General features: G+C 35.1%; 1 protein-coding gene across 11 annotated transcripts in view; it reads right to left on the bottom strand.

The window, feature by feature from the left end:
- LOC111518249 (TOX high mobility group box family member 4) overlaps positions 1 to 16543 on the bottom strand; it is a 249801-nt gene that overhangs the window by 88483 nt on the left and 144775 nt on the right. The gene's annotated exons all lie outside the window — the stretch shown is intronic.

Below are 16543 nucleotides of genomic sequence, written 5' to 3'. Positions count from 1 at the left end.
TATTTTGCGATACCGCAACTACCGTGTAGTTGTATCAATGATACAACTATACAAATATGTGTTACACAAATATGTGTTAATGGTAGTGATGATTTCAGCTCTCGGTGGTGAAGTAATGTTATTGGCAGTATAAATAATGCCTTACAATGAGTTTATTCGACAAAAACCATGTTAATGAAATTTAATATATAATAATACAACGAATCATTTCATTTTTATTCATGTATTCACTGGATATAATACTACACTTGCTTTATTGATGATAAGGAAAAAACAATTATATTAAAAATTTCAATGATTATCGGCATTATTCTCAAAGAACAAGAAAAGCTTTTCAAAGATATACTGAATTTAAAATCTGATCATGAGTGATGAAACCAGCAGGTAAGTACTTGTCAGGGATTAGAGTGAATTATTGTTAGACGGTTTTCAAGTAAAGGCTCATTATATTTACCTTTGACAGAGGATGTAGCGAATAAGATATTAAAAAGATGTCCTAACAGGTTCTGATACTTCCTGGCTAATGTGTATAGAAAAACTAATCAGAATGAGGATAGCTGTAGCTAGCTGAAATTTTTTTGGCGGTATGCCTTCTACAAATGAATGAACGATTTAAGAATAACGTATATAGGTATTGTTGAAATAAGCACCAATGTATTGGCACAATCATGTCGCTGGAACTAGAAAACCGTACACACCTCAGCAACTTTTGATGATTTATAGAGCTCATATCATTCCATCTTTAGAGTATTGTTCTCATGTATGGAGCTCCGCCCCTAGGCATACCCTGAAGCTGCTGGATTCCATCCAGACAATCTGGAACATCGAAAAAAGATTGGGGATTTGTCTCTCTTCTATAGATATTTTCACAGGAAGTGTTCAAATGAGGTTTTGAGGTTCAACTCAGTACCACTCGAACTTCACTGTTCAAAAGCTCTTTCAGTTGGAGAATTTCCCGAAAACGTTTTTCCATATGGATTTATTCTCCAGCGATTCAAATCCAATGTGAGTCGCTACAATTTCTCTCAGATGGTCTCAGTTGTATTATTATTATTATTTATCAAAAACAACTTTAACATTGGTACCATAGTTTTTAAATGAATATCTCATGTACTGCTGTTACTTTTTTCAACAAAATACAGGCTAAAATCCATTCCCTATATGAATATCATGCATATTATTTGAACAATATAAATAATCCTTACAATAAATTGATGGATGTAGCCGTTACTACGTGGTAGGAGATCATCATGAAAAATGAAACTTTCTGTTTTTTTTTACCAGTTCCATTTGTAACTAATGTTACTGCAGTTTCGTCCTGTATGGATATTTTCAAACTAATACAATACTCAGACTCCAGGTTCATTATATTAGTTTGAAACTGTCCATATAGGACGAAACTGCTGTAACGATAGTAATAAATAAAAGTGGTAAAAAACATAGAAAAATTCATTTCTTATTTTTCACAATAATCCTTACTCCAATTCGACACGGTTCTGATTTCGAACAATAAGAAACACATTTTATAAAAACTCATCAAAATCGCAGCTGTTTCTGAGGAAAATTGCCTGTTTTACGTTTTCCTTGACGCGACTATTCATGTTTTGGGTAATGAATAACATGCTGTTTGACTAGTTCGCCACAAAAGGGTGTAACCCCTCTAGATCCTTCAAATGATTTTTAATCTCCTTTCAAAACTATTGCCTCACTTCTAATTATGTATTATTGTTTTCTATATTCATTTTCAGTGAATGATTAATTTTTGTTTCATAATTCTTACAAAGTTTCATCATCTCTTAGAACTACTTTCAACAACTGGTTCTTAATTCGATTAAAAAAATAAACAAAACCCAGCTAGCTCAGTTGAACATAATTCATATTACAATGAACCCTGCAGGTGAAGCTGTTTTGTTTTTGTTTTTTGCTCGGCCTAACTGCTATGATTATTCGTAATAACGGCCACTTGTGCGGATACAATAGGAGTTGGAATTTAAATAACACGTTTCAAAAATTATTTTAATGTGAGGGTATTGTAATACAGACATCGTGTTAGAGAAGTCAGTAGATTTTTAATGCACCTTTATTCTTTATCCTGAGTTTTATCGACTATTTTTTGGTATTTTAGATTGTGGAAGGTGAAACATTAAACAGAAAAGAAATAACAACATTTCAGTACTCTCCACAAATATATCAAAGCATAAAAAAACACCAACAAACTTCAAAATGTAAGAGTAGAGCAGTTGTATATCTTTGGAAACTTTAAAAGAACATGTTCAAAGGTATTCCTCTTATTAGGAAACAGAGAAAGTTTCATGGTTTCTTTCATCTCGTTAATATGAAAATATATTTAACAAGCAGCTTACGTAACATTAAATACACTAATGATATCACTTGACTGAATAATTCCTTATATAATAAGAATTTATTGTTTTAAGATTATAATTACCCGAAGAGAAATATTAAATAGAATGGGTTACAATAGGATATGCTTTCGTTAACAATGAGTCCGCTGACTCTGAAAGAGGGGTGGGTTTATTTGTATTGACATTTCATACATGCATTATTCATTCTATTGCAGCATTAATATTAATCCCACCCCTGGTATAGAACGGCTGACACTCGGTGCCGGATTTGAATGATTAATGTTTACTTTTATGAAGCGAAGTTTTCTAATATTCAAAAACAAATACAGTGTCTTTGTACATAATCTCCTATAGTACTTTTCATTTTCCATGGCGGTAAAAAACGACAATGTAAAAAAAACTCATGCAGTTATAGAAAGGTAGCAATCAATGTAAGCAATCCAGACATTGTCTCAAGGAGGCATAAATATAAAACAACTACAGCATGTGTCACATTGAGGTGATATGTTTCTCATTAGAGTTTCAAATACCTAACAGTGTATTAGGTTTTTCTGATATATTCTTCAGTATACAAGGTACTCAGTAGATGTGTGGCGAATCAAAGATAGGGTTTCTAAAAAGTGGAATGAGATTTGGAAATTGGTTTTATTCATCAACGTGATCTCCAACAAGAGCCATACAATCATTCCAGAGCCGCTCTAACATTTCAATACCACTTGTGTAGAACGATGCATTTTTTGATATTTGCGAACATGAACAATGCCTATGCCTTCGTTGGCCTAGCCTGAAAGCCTTTCAACTGGCAACTTCCCTCTATCTAACGCCACCACTATCAAGGGAACCCCTACTCCTCCGAACTCTCCCCCCCAGCGCATCACCGCCGCAGAGCGACGCCAATGCGCCGGGACGAATCAGCGGGGTAGAAGACCCATCTCTTTATTTCAATAATAATTTTCAATACATAATTTTATAATACAAAACATTAGAATTTCTATTTTCTATCACTAACTTAACTAACTACTAAATCAAAATGATGCAACTAAACAATTCTTCCAACCAATGTAACTAAATTCCAATAACTATTTACCTATCGCTACCTTAACTAGACTTAACTAAATCAAAATAATGCAAATGAACTAAATCAAAATAATGCAAATGAACAATTCTTCAAGCCATTGTGACCCAAGCCCATATTACTATAATTTATCTCCCCACCCATTTTCTTTTTTCCTTCACATCATATTCTTGTGTCATATGTCGGATTCTTATACAATTCCAAACTTGTGTCCAACCATGACCAGGATGATGTTCACACCACCCAGAGGTGACCTTTCCTTTTTTTGCAATGAGTTGGTAACTTGCCCAAATCATTCCCTTTCGTCCCTCACCACACAATCTGCGAACAGTCAGTAGTCGCTGGGAGGCAAATCTGGCGAATACGCCAGATTTGCTTCATGATGTTTTGCCATTGTTTTGATTGACTTGTGACACGATGACTTATATCAATGAAACATTTTTTTCTTTGCCATATGCGGTCGTTTCTTCGCGATTTCGGCCTTCGAATGCTCCAATAATGCTATATAATAGTCACTGTTGATGCTATTTCCCTTCTCAAGATAGTCGATGAATATTACACCACGCATATCCCAAAACCATAACCTTTCCAGCCGATTGTTGTGCTTTCGGGCGCTTTGGACGAGGTTCACCAGTTGCTCTCCACTCACATGACGATCGTTTTGATTCCGGAGTGAAGTTATGGATCCACGTTTCATCCATTGTCACATATCGATGGAAAAATTTTGATTTGTAATATTCAAACGTGGCCAAACAGTGCTCAGACTCATCAAAAAGGTCTTGTTTTTGGTTAACATTTAGCTCGCGCGGCACCTAATTCAAACAGAGCTTTCTCATAGTCAAATTTTCATGCAATATTAAGCCAACACGTTTTTTAATATCACTACAATGTTAGATAACTCACGTAACTTCACTTTTCGATGATTAGAAACGATATTTTTTGTATTCTGGTGTTACTGCTGCATTTTGACGTCCACTGCATCATCGCTGTCTCTACCACCACGTTGGAAATCAGCAAACTAACGTTTGATTGTCTTTTCTGATGGAGCGGAGTCCCTTATAATACTTTTCAAACCATTGCCTCGCTTGGACGGTAATTTTTATCATCAAGAAGCGGCGTAAAATTGTTTTGAAAATAACAAAAATAGTGTCACTCTTAGCACAATAACTTACAAAATTTTGAGTAGAATATCATGAAAATTTCAACAGCTTTCTTTGAAGGTTGGTACAAACTGAAAAAACGGTTAATGCAATAAGACTAGCGCCATCTATGTGCTAGGCCGGAGACTTTTCAGCCCATATAGTATTGCTTTATATATTCAAATTCCTACACAGAAAAGCACTGTTTATTACATAGGATTCATTAGATATTCTCAAATAAAATGTTCAATATTTCATTCGAAATGTGATTTCTTCTGAAGAAACTCTTTTGAAAAAATTTATAATCAAAATAGTTTCAAAAAATATATTTTTTCAACTTCTGAACTTCTTCAGCAAAAAACTAACAATGAAAAAATCAAAGTGAAAAGAATTCAAAGCAAATTGACAGATCTTCTTCAGGTGGTCAACAGTTTCGGAAATATGAAAGGATATTTTTGAATAACTGTTCAGGAGACTTGTGAAGCACTGTATGGAACCTTTGGTGTAGTAATGAATATTACACTAAACCGTTATTTTAAAACCTCGACACGTGTTTCGACCACCAAGGAGACTCAATCTTACAATGATGGGAAGACTGTATCGAACAATAATGAAAAAACAATATTGAAAAAACTCTCATCTTCGGAATCGATAGTATCGAAAAAGTTCGGGTCCAGAGAGAAAGGATATTTTCAAACATTGAATCGCCATCTGTATTTTTCTGACACAACACAGCTTCTAACAGCAATAAATCTGACTCAAAATAGAATATGTGTAATAGATGCCAAACACGAGTTTTTTAAAAAAAGGTGAATACATTTTTTGCATGACTACAATTTTATATGTGAACTACTGAAGAAGTAAAATTATTTTTCGAAATGACTATTCGTTCACCCCAAAATACAAAAAAAAATTTTAGTGATGACAGCGCTAGTGTTTTGGGGTTTTCTGTTATTTGGTTTTTCTGACTAACGAACCGCCACAGCTCTGCACGGTTGCAATGATGACACTAAATATACATATAAACGCTTATCATAAGGTGCTATAGGGCGAGGCGGTTTTCGACGCGCTATTTATAGGCACTCGCCGCCGGCCACCGGCCGGTAACGCCGCAACCACTATGTCCCTACATTTTGAATCTGTAATATCATCAAAAATATTCATTTAAATTTCATGCTGTGACAGACCATATTGATCTAAATTAAATGCACAATGTATTTAAGGTACATGATTGGATAATGATTAATACTGTATTGCTTAAAATTGTTTCGTAAATAAACTATTATTTCTCGAAGATAAAAACTGGTCATTGTGGGTTATCCCTGAAAGAAAAACATATACCATCGCGGACTCTTTTGTAGATCTATCTCGTAGGGTTCAGCCAGCGTTTGCAATGAAAACGCAAAAAATATGTATATTTATGGGATCACATTAGAAACCTCTAAAATTATTACAGTTTCACTTCTATATTATGCATGTTATATACATATGAACCTTCCTATTGAATCGCTCTATCTATTTGAAAAAACTCGCCTCAAAATTCGTAGGTAGTTTTAAAAATATAAGCATACATAGGGACAGACAGCGGGAAACTACTTCATTTTAAACTATGTAGTGATACTGATAATAATTAACAACTATTTTATATTTATAGAAGTGAAATAAAGAATGTTTGTGTGAAAATTCTTCAATTACGTATTATCATGGATGATGTTATTAATTTTCGAGTAAAGGGTTGTGTTTGGATGCAATTACTACAAACGTTAGAAATATGTTTTTCAAATACCTCTTTATGATCCTTTTTTTATTTGTATATATTGCTGAAACATCTGACAAGACTTTATTATTGTTTTGTCATTTGACTAAGTTCTACTATTTCCGATAGTCATCGTATATGGATACAAAGTTTCTTTATTGGTATCCAATCACAGTTTTGAAAAAATGTTCAAAATTTAGTTGAAACTAATTTGCGGTCTACGTTTGACCGCAGTATTTAAATTATCGGTTCTCAATGATGATTTTATAAAAATTCAAAGAATGAAATTGAATAAATTGATGGATGTAGCCGTTACTATATATACCCTCAGGTCAGGCCAAACAACCAGAAATCAAGAAATGGAAAAAGAACAGAGATAGTTGCAGGTTTCTTCAGAAAAAAAATGTGGAAGTGGCATTCAGATCAAATGCCAGGTTATTTGATTTTCTTTTCAATGCCAAAGATAAGGTGGACAAGTTGGAGAAATCTGGAATTTATAAGCTTAAGTCTCCGGAGTGTAATAGTGTTTAAGTGGGATAATGTGGTCGAAATTTCCAAAAACAGTATGCTGAACATGAAAGGTCCTTCAGACTAGATAAAAATGAATCCATGTTTTCAAACCATTCTTCGGCATGCAACCACAAGTTCCCGAATCTAAGCGATACGGAAATTTTGCACTATGCAAGGAAGGATTTGCAAACTCAATAATTTGGAATCCTTGGAAATTCACAAGCATAAACATTGCGGATGCAACCTGTTAAGTGATCAAATCAATTTAGTTTACTCCGGTTTTCAAATTAGCATATCCGCATTGTAACTAGTAAACAAAATTCAGGTACTCAATCAAGCCAAGTACCTCTGTTATTACCTAGAGGGGTGCTATATAAGGGCTAATGTAATCAACCATTGTTAGTTTAATGAATAAGTTTGAATATGTCCTTATAGGACGAAACTGCAGTAGTGTTAGTTACAAATAAAAGTGGTAAAAATATATAAAGGTTCAATTTTCTTTTCTTCATGATGAAATTAAAATCACTCACAACTAGTTTACGTTTCGTCATGGTGATAACATGTCAAAAAATCACCTGTTTCTAAACTTTCAATTTCTCCGACTTGTGCGTATAGGTACTGTTTATCCACTTGTTAATACTATGAGAACGGTTATAAATCATCGAATGAAATCTTGTTTTTACGCCAAGTGTTTGCGATAGGGATATTATTTCAAACATACACACTTGTGTATATTTGAAATATCGAATTCAAGTAAGTGTTTTTATTTCAACGGAAGTGACCTTAATGTTTCCATGAAATGTATGAGACGTCTACTGCACCTGCCCTCTATTGGAACATTTTCCATGCATGGGATGAGGACAGCGTGCATGTAGTGCATTATTATTTATTGTTATTCAATTCTATATCAGCATCGTAATTGGAATTATAATGATCATTCATACTGAAACTGAAAGTTAGATGATTGAGCGAATGACCTACGAAGTGTTGCAATTCGTGGGCAGTAATTAATATATCCAATCGGATTTATTTCATTGATTCCATTCAATTTCAACGAACTCCATTCGACATTCATTATTATATCGACACTAAATAGTGCGAATGAAATGTAATCAATTTGGTCATTTGATTTTCATGTATTTACGATTGAAAATGATGGTTTTCAAAGCGACAACAGATTGTTTATTGAAATTGAAACTTCATTTCCGCTGCAAATTGATTTGCAGCCTCATGAACCACTAGATAATGTTTGAGTTGAAGTATTGAGTTTAAAAAAATTTAATTAACCGAATTTGGAAAATTTGAATGGCTATCTTGATACTCTAGATTGATTTTTCATCATTTCTTAAATGAAAGGCATTCGCTTCTGGACAAAATCAAAGTTTATTATTGACCTTTCTGGCTACCATCACATTCCATAATCTGAAAAAAATCAGAACTTTAAAGAAGAATTTTCTACTTTATTGATAAGTTACTGAAAATATAATATATTTTTCACAAAGGAAAATGTATTGTTTTGAACGAAAAATGAAAAATGGCAAAATTGACAAAGGAATCTGAGCCTTTTGCAGACCAGTATTACGTCAGTGGGCAGTGTCCTGTGAGGAGTCTCGTCAAATTCTAGAAACTGTTCGTTGTCAGAATACCTCTTTCGTGTGTTCATGTGGTTCATCGAGAGTCCACAAAAAGGTTTCAATCCAGAGAAAGAGATACCGATTTCCTCCTTCATCAGTCTCTCCATTTGCTTCGATTTCCTTGTGACTGTGACGTACTACATTATTTACTTTACTTTATTTCTCTCTGGCAATTGTTTTAGGGCGCACCTCAAAGCACGTTAAAGCTCACAAGTAAATGACTTCAGAGCTCGTAGCTATCTGATGAAATATGTAAATGATAATATATTTAAAACATAATTCCAAAACAAGCACTTTTCCTAAATCACCAGAACTGCGACACTCTTCTTGACGAGTATTTCACGTCAGCGTCACTGTAACGCTATAAATATATAAAACAGCAATTACCATTTGTCTGAAGGTGGTTGACAATGTTTCGTGATGCATTTCATCAGTTCGGACTTCCATTGTCTAATATGATATAAAATTGATTTGAAATCCCTGAAAGAATCTGTGAAAGAATTAAAAAGGTTAGCTGAAAGAACGATTTTATTAGGCAAAAAAACTGTAATTACAATGAAATAACATATAAACAACAACCAAAAAAAAAACAAAAAAATTGAACTATTAACACGAGCTGAAAAATTAAAAAATTATTAACGAGAAATGAAAATTAAAAATACAAAATTAAAAGATCACAAACCAAGTTACTTCACGACGTTTCGATTGTTAGTATCCACAATCGTCTTCGTGTGATAATTGTGATAAAATAGTTCTTTCGGCTAATCTTTTTAATTTTTTTACAGATTGCTTCAGGGATTTCAAATCAATTTATATCATATTAGACAATGGAAGTTTCCGACTTGGATGAAATGAATTACCATTTTATTCCGAAATCAATAATCCAATAATAACAGTTATGTTCAAAGTTCCTGAAAACGCAGAAACTCATTGGTGTTCTATTATGAGTATACATGATATTAAATTGTTTCTTGTGAATAGGAATTCAACACAATTTACTCATCAAATATTCATGGGCCACTAACAATTATAGTTTCATAATAAATCTATTATCTTTCAATTATTGATGTCCTTGTTATATATATATATATATATATATATATATATATCAGTTAATGAACATCAATAAATCGAAATTTCGAAAAATTTCGCCAGAATGTTTTTGTTGTTTTGTTGTTGTTGGAATTAAATACACACACCTACATTCAATTGAAGAAACGTCCAATTTTCCATGACTCTGGCGCATGAAACAGGATGAATTCAAATGAAATGAATAAAAACTCTTTTGTCTAAATACTACTGGAAAATTTTATTTATAAGATCGGCTTCAGGTTTGATCCCGTTGTATAAAACTTGGGATCAAATCCGAAACAGATCGTATAAATAAAATTTTCCAGTGGTATTTAGACAAAAGTATTTTTATTAATTTCATTAAGTGATCATGAATGACCATAAAGTAAACAAGTCATCAATCACACATATCAGGCTGAATTTGCCGATGGCATGGTTCATCTAGGCTTTGACGACCGCTATGGTTTGTGACTTATTCGCTTATACCTGCGACTTAAGAAAACCCCACAAAAAAAAATTAACTGGGTCAAATCACCGACCTCGGTGGCCAGTTCACATCAACTCCACGTGAGATAACCATGCTCTCAAATCGTGTAGAATATCCAATGTGGCATAAGCTGTGTGGCACGGAACGCCGTACACGTGTCGTTGGTGTCCAGATCATCCAATTAAGGTCAAAAGAAGTTGGTAATCATCGACTCAAAGTGCTCGCCGTTGACAGTGATTGCCTAGCCAACGTCGTTCACACCAAATAGTGAATCTTTCGGGATGCTCTTGGATCTCATGTGGAATGGTATCGTCACAAATTCAACATTTTGGTTTGTTTACGTACCCATTCATCCAGAAATGGGCCTCATCGCTGAAGATGAATTATCGATGAAAATTAGGGTCAGTTGCCAACTGCTTCAGGGCCCCTTCAGCGAACACACGTCGTTGTCTATGGTCGTTTACAATCAGTTCCAGGGTTAGTTGAATTTTGTAGGGGTTCGGCTGTCTAGAAATAAGATTATTAGTGAAAATTGTGTAATTATTACCATGGATAGTTTCTGAAATATCGCACCATATTTCCTAGGTCGTTCTATTGGCTACCTACGATGGTGGAGGTTATATAAATAAAATTCTATAGACGTTTGCTTTCTATAAAATAGATTGGGAACATACATTGCTTTGTATGAGTGTTTTTATTTTTTTAAGAACAAAACATAAGAACTACATGAAACTCCTTAAGGCGCTCTAAGAGCAGGGCCTGTACGAAAGTAGCGATTCACATTGGATTTTAATCGCTGGAAAAATCTATTCGGAAAAATGTTCTCAGGAAGTTTATTCCACACCAAAGCAGTTCTCCAAATGAAAGAGTTCTTTCAAAACGATGAGCAGCCACAGTCCGTCACGTATTTCTGATATATACCGCTCTTGGTGGAATTAAATGTGCCAAGTGGCCAAGTCACTTGAACACTTCCCGTGAAAGTATCTAGAAAAGGGAGACAAATCATCAACCTTCCTTCGATGTTCCAGATTATCAAGGTTGCAAGTGATATTCGCATCTCCAATCAGGCGGGTGGCTCTTTTCTGGAGGGAATCCAGCAGCTTCAGGGTATGCTTACGGCGGAGCTCCATACATGAGAACAATACTCCAAAGAAGGCCTGATCTAAGTTTTATAAAGCATAAAAAATTGCCGAGGTATGTACAGTTTTCTGATTCGGAACAGTGTTTCAAGTATTTGAGAAGCGGCTTTTGCAATTCTAGCGACATGATTGTGCCAAGACATATTGGTGCCTATTTAAACCCACCAACAAACTTATAAAAGCAGAAAGCGGAATTGTTTGTCCTGACATTTTTATATCCGGTTTGGAGACATTTATCTTTTTGGAGAGAATTCATGCCTGGGTTTTTGTGTCATTGAATTGAACCTGGTTAGTTTCACCATAATTCGAATTCGCTTCTAGACCCTCATCAAGATATGCAACCTCCTGCTGCCGATGAAGATGTGCATCCGCAGCCGATGTCCTGGAATCCAAATGGAATGACGAGACAAGTGTGATGTCGTCAGCAAAGCGATATATTGGATTCTTCGTTTTTTTTTCAATGAATCGTTGATATACAATAAAAAAAGGGTTGGAGACAATATGGATCCTTGAGAAACACCAGCGTTGATGGTTAAATTATTTGAGAGATATCCATCGACGGCCACTACAGGGAAGTTCTTTCAGGAAGCTGGAAAGCCATACACAACAATGATCTCTGAGAAGCCATATCATCGTAGTTTGGCCAGCAAACCCTCATGCCCCACACGATCAAAGGCCTCAGAAATATCGAGGGCAACAGCCCTTGACTCTTCATGTTTTTCGATTACGTTATTCCTGATATGCATAACATAAGATAGATGGTCGCCTGTTGATCTTTGTTTCCGAAAGCCATATTGATGATCGCTCAAGATGTTGAAGCCTTACAAATATTTATGAATATGGTGGTTTACGACTTTCTCCATGATTTTTCATATCACTGATAGCAAAGCGACTGGTCTATAGTTATTTGGAAGATTTTCTTGTCCTTTTTGGAATACGCTGCATGCGAGCAATCTTCCAACAAAAAGGAAAAACCTGTTCCTTGTAAGACAGATTGAGAAGTCAGCAAAGTACTGCTGCGAGTTTATGCACACCTTTCAAGTACGATGATGGGCACTTCATCAGGACCAGACGCCTTGTTGATATTGAGCTGTTTCAAAAATCGCCAGACTAGACGCTGTCGAAAAGTAATTTCCGGCACTGTGGATTCTAGTGTGGGAATAGTGGGTGGTGCTTTCCCAGAAAATCGGCATGTTTATATTTATTATTATATTCTCATGTGTGACGTTGTGACATGTGTGACGTTCACTTTTCCAATGTGCATTCCGTTTTAGTATATATTTGGATGTTTCTATTGTTTACCAACAGTCGAAGAAAGTGAAAAATCAATTCAAAAAATCACGGCGGAAATTTGTCAAAAAATGTTTTTAAATTCTTCAATAATTTACTAGAACAAGTGTGACAAATTGATCTAATGGCTGATGGAATATTGCGAGCATATTGAATCAAAGAAGCATTATTTGGTTATTTTGATTATACTATTCATTTCTATCCCAATTTGGTCTGTTCATTATTTCATAATTTATAGCGAGTATTTAGCAATGAAATTAATGTTGTGGAATGAGCTATAGGCTGAAATTTATGGATCCGGGAAAATCTCATTAAGAATGAAGTTGTTGGGTTTGTTTGGGGGTCGGGTGTGTTTCCCGGGGTCGATGAGGGGTGAGCGATCCCCTACACTTGGGGAAACTTGCGCCCTACTATCTCGCACCGCGAAATGGGAAGTTATGCAATCGATAACAGCATTTGAATACTTCGAATTGTACAGCGAAGAATTCACTATTTTCGGGTTATCTGTTTATCACGTTTTTAGTAGAAAAACTTTAATGGAATTTCCAAGTTTCAATATAAAGTTTCAATAGAGTTTATTTTCCCTTAATTATTTTTTATACAACGACAGATATTTTCAACTTCGGAAATTTCAGAGGAATAGAACTCTGGGAAAATGTCGTTATTAAATATCGGCATATACAATGTGTATGCAGTAACCTGAGTAAATATATCCAACGATTTTATTATTATTTTTATCTGACCAATACCGTAGGTTGCTGAGGGAAGTGGTGTAATGACTGCTACCTAGGACCTTTCAATTTATTCTTTAGCTTCAAGTACATTATCTACATCATTATCTTTTTTTCAATGAAACCGATTAAACTTTTTTTTTACTTATTTTATATTCCTAGGGCTATAAGTGTTACTGACTTTATTTCTGAAGGCAATAATGTACTATATTCCATATCATGCTCTGCAATAACATTTTGTAACACAGTTTTCTCTTAGTGAAAAAAAATTGTGAATGGCTTCCCACTCACGTGAAAAAGTAGCACTTTAAACTTTCTCTACAGATTTATGAGTTAGGCAACATTTTCATTTGAACCAATCCAGATTATGTTTACAGAAACGTTCAATATAATTGCAAATAATGTATGAATGAATTGTTATTTTGTTCATCAATTTTTTTCTGAAATTTAAAGTAACCAAGAAGAAGCAAAATGATATGAAATTGGTGTATTGGTGTGCAACGAGCGTTACGCTAGTTGCACACACACCGATTTTGGACGGCCAGTATAAAATCGACCGATATTTTATTGGTAGCGGGTGCTTGCACACTCACCGAATTCTTATCGGTCAAACAAGCAGTTGCTTTGTTGTCGTAATTAGCACGCACTACCAAAACGAAGTTAATGCGTAGTAACTACAATTTCACCGAGTATTCGAGACTGGATTGGTCGGTAAAAAACCGGTGAGTATGCAAGAGTGTATTTAGTCATGTACGCCACTACTTCCCGGTACTGCCGGCGATACAGTGGCAGTGGACGGCTGCTCACCGGTATTTTACCGGCGACGATCACCGGTCGGCGTGTGTGCCAGGGCCCGTTCCCACATGTGGTTCACTATTGGAATTTGGACGACCGGTACAAAGTCGGTCGTCCAAAATCGGTGTGTGTGCAACTAGCGTAACACTATATAGACTCTCCATCATCTGTGAGTGAGTGCTTAGCGTTTGGAGATACTATTGCGTGGTTGACTTGTTTCGGACTCGGATAGTTTGCAGTGAGACGAGATGAAGATGATCCGTAATATTACACCAATGCAATTGCAAAATCCCTGCAGTTTTCAAGCCGTTGAGTTTACATGAACGGGGTGCTAAATGTCACTCCGCTTATGAAAATATTCCCTGATCTTTGACATATCAAAATACCACTTTCACTTCACATAAAGTATTGTTTTCTATCGTTTTATACAAATTATATTTCTTTATTATACTAAAACCAATAATGATTGAGAGTGGAGGTAAGCCCAGTTGACAGCAAATCGGGGGCGTGCTTATTAATTTTTGAGAGGATTAAGAATGAAAGAAAAATTCTTAGTACAATTAGTTAAAATATTCATACACATTTTTTATTTATTTCATTAAAACTTTGCTATATCGTAATTTACCTAATCATTGTAGTCATTAGCCTTATGAAAACGGAGTAATAATCGTGGTAATTAAAGTAGGTACCAAATAAATTAACAATATTAATAAAAAACACAATATACGTAACTTAAACACAATATACGAGTAACTTAAACTCATCGTCAGGGGTACTAGAAAATAAAAATTACAAATTTTTGATAATAGAATATAATATAAATGTACAAATTTTCGTCTAATCTTCAACCTCAGATTCGTCACTGTTGCTACCGCTATCATCAAAGTGAATTATGATTGGTTCAATATTGTGTTCAATATGGTTTTCGACGTCCCACATTTTTTGCTCCTCTTTTAAAACATGCTGCATGCATTTCTTCCAGTCTTCTGCAGACACAGTTCGAATAGCTTCTTGTAGGTGATGTTGCACGTCCACTAATTTAAATGTTCTGTTTTCTCGTGCCACATATCCTTTTACTTGCGCCCAGATTAATTCTATTGGGTTTAATTCGCAGTGGTATGGTGGTAACCTTAAAACTGAAATTCCACGACTTAACGCCATTTCATCCGATGCGAATTTTTTATATTTGTCTGTGTGTAATTTTGATAGCTGAAGTAGTTCTGCCTTTAAACTATCTTTGTTGTATTGGATGTTCTTATTAATTAACCATTCTTGAATTGCTGCTTTTTTCCATGATTGTTTCGGTAATGGTTCTAAATGTCGACTATGGTATGGGGCATTGTCCATGACGATGACAGACCCAGGTTCCACAAGTTGAATGATGCCTTCAAACCATTTTTCAAACACCTCCGCATTCACATCTTCATGATAGTCGCCTGTTTCCTTAGATTTAAATATTAATTCACCATTTGGTAAAAATCCACTGTCGCTTCCTATATACGTAACTATCAGACGACTACCTTTTCCAGATGGCTGTTTTAACCCAACTGACAAACTTTCAATAAAGGCTTGTCGTGCACTTGTTATATTACCATCCTGCCATACTTTTTTGACCGTATGTCCTTGGTTAACCCATGTCTACTCCATGAAGTACAATTTTTTTTGAGCTTCCGAAATTCGTCAGTTTTTCTTAGATAGTTTTTTCTTCATGCTATTATTTCTTGACGTTCAATAAGAATGCTTTTCCTGTCAACTTTTCCGTACGTAAATTTCATTTCGTGTACAAGTTTCCTAAAAGTTTCTTTACCCATTTTTGGGACCAATTCATGATCGCTAAGTGCCTTCAGAACTGTTTGAAGTGTGGGCAGCTCATTTCTGAAAAAGAAACTGTGAATAGTTCTGCGTATACTGGTTTTGGCTTCTTCATCAACTGTGATTTTTTTTCGTCCGCTACTAGTTTTTGGCGTTTGTACGTCCCCATGAATTTCTGCTTCTCTTAGTAATTTGTAAATCGATGATTTTGGTACACCGGTATAATCAGAGCACAACTAATTTATCTTTTGTAATTGTGGAACTTAATGATGTAGAAATGCCCAGTTGGTTATTCGGAGGAACACACGTAAAATTACAGCACATATGCACAAAGTCATCTTTTGGTGGCTGATGATCTCTTTCAAGACAGTGAAATACTCGCAGTACAATTTGTTTTTCTCTTACTGACCGAGACTCCGACCGTTTTACCTTTTTCGACGTATAAGGCCCGACCATGTCTCCCATTTTTTGAGTAGTTTGAGAACGGTGTAGAAATATAATTATGTAACGCTTAAACACTCATTAGCACTATTATTTTCACCAATTGTTATCACAACACGTCGATTGCTGACTAACTTAACTGTAAAACGTACAATTCACGATGTATAATTCACAAACCAATGATACGCTCATGGCTGCAAGTACATTAGTGAGGACTGCAACGATGAGATGGAAGTTACGGTAAAGTGACAAAGACAGAAATATCGTTGCGTACAGCGTTGCGACTAGTTGTAATAAATA

Source organism: Leptinotarsa decemlineata, unplaced genomic scaffold, assembly GCF_025532065.1.
Source record: "Leptinotarsa decemlineata unplaced genomic scaffold, Ldec_3_MD MMD2_tig00001019_RagTag_RagTag, whole genome shotgun sequence".
Lineage (NCBI taxonomy): Eukaryota > Metazoa > Arthropoda > Insecta > Coleoptera > Chrysomelidae > Leptinotarsa > Leptinotarsa decemlineata.
Note: the sequence above shows the minus strand (reverse complement) of the source record. Positions and strands in the feature narration are given on the sequence as shown.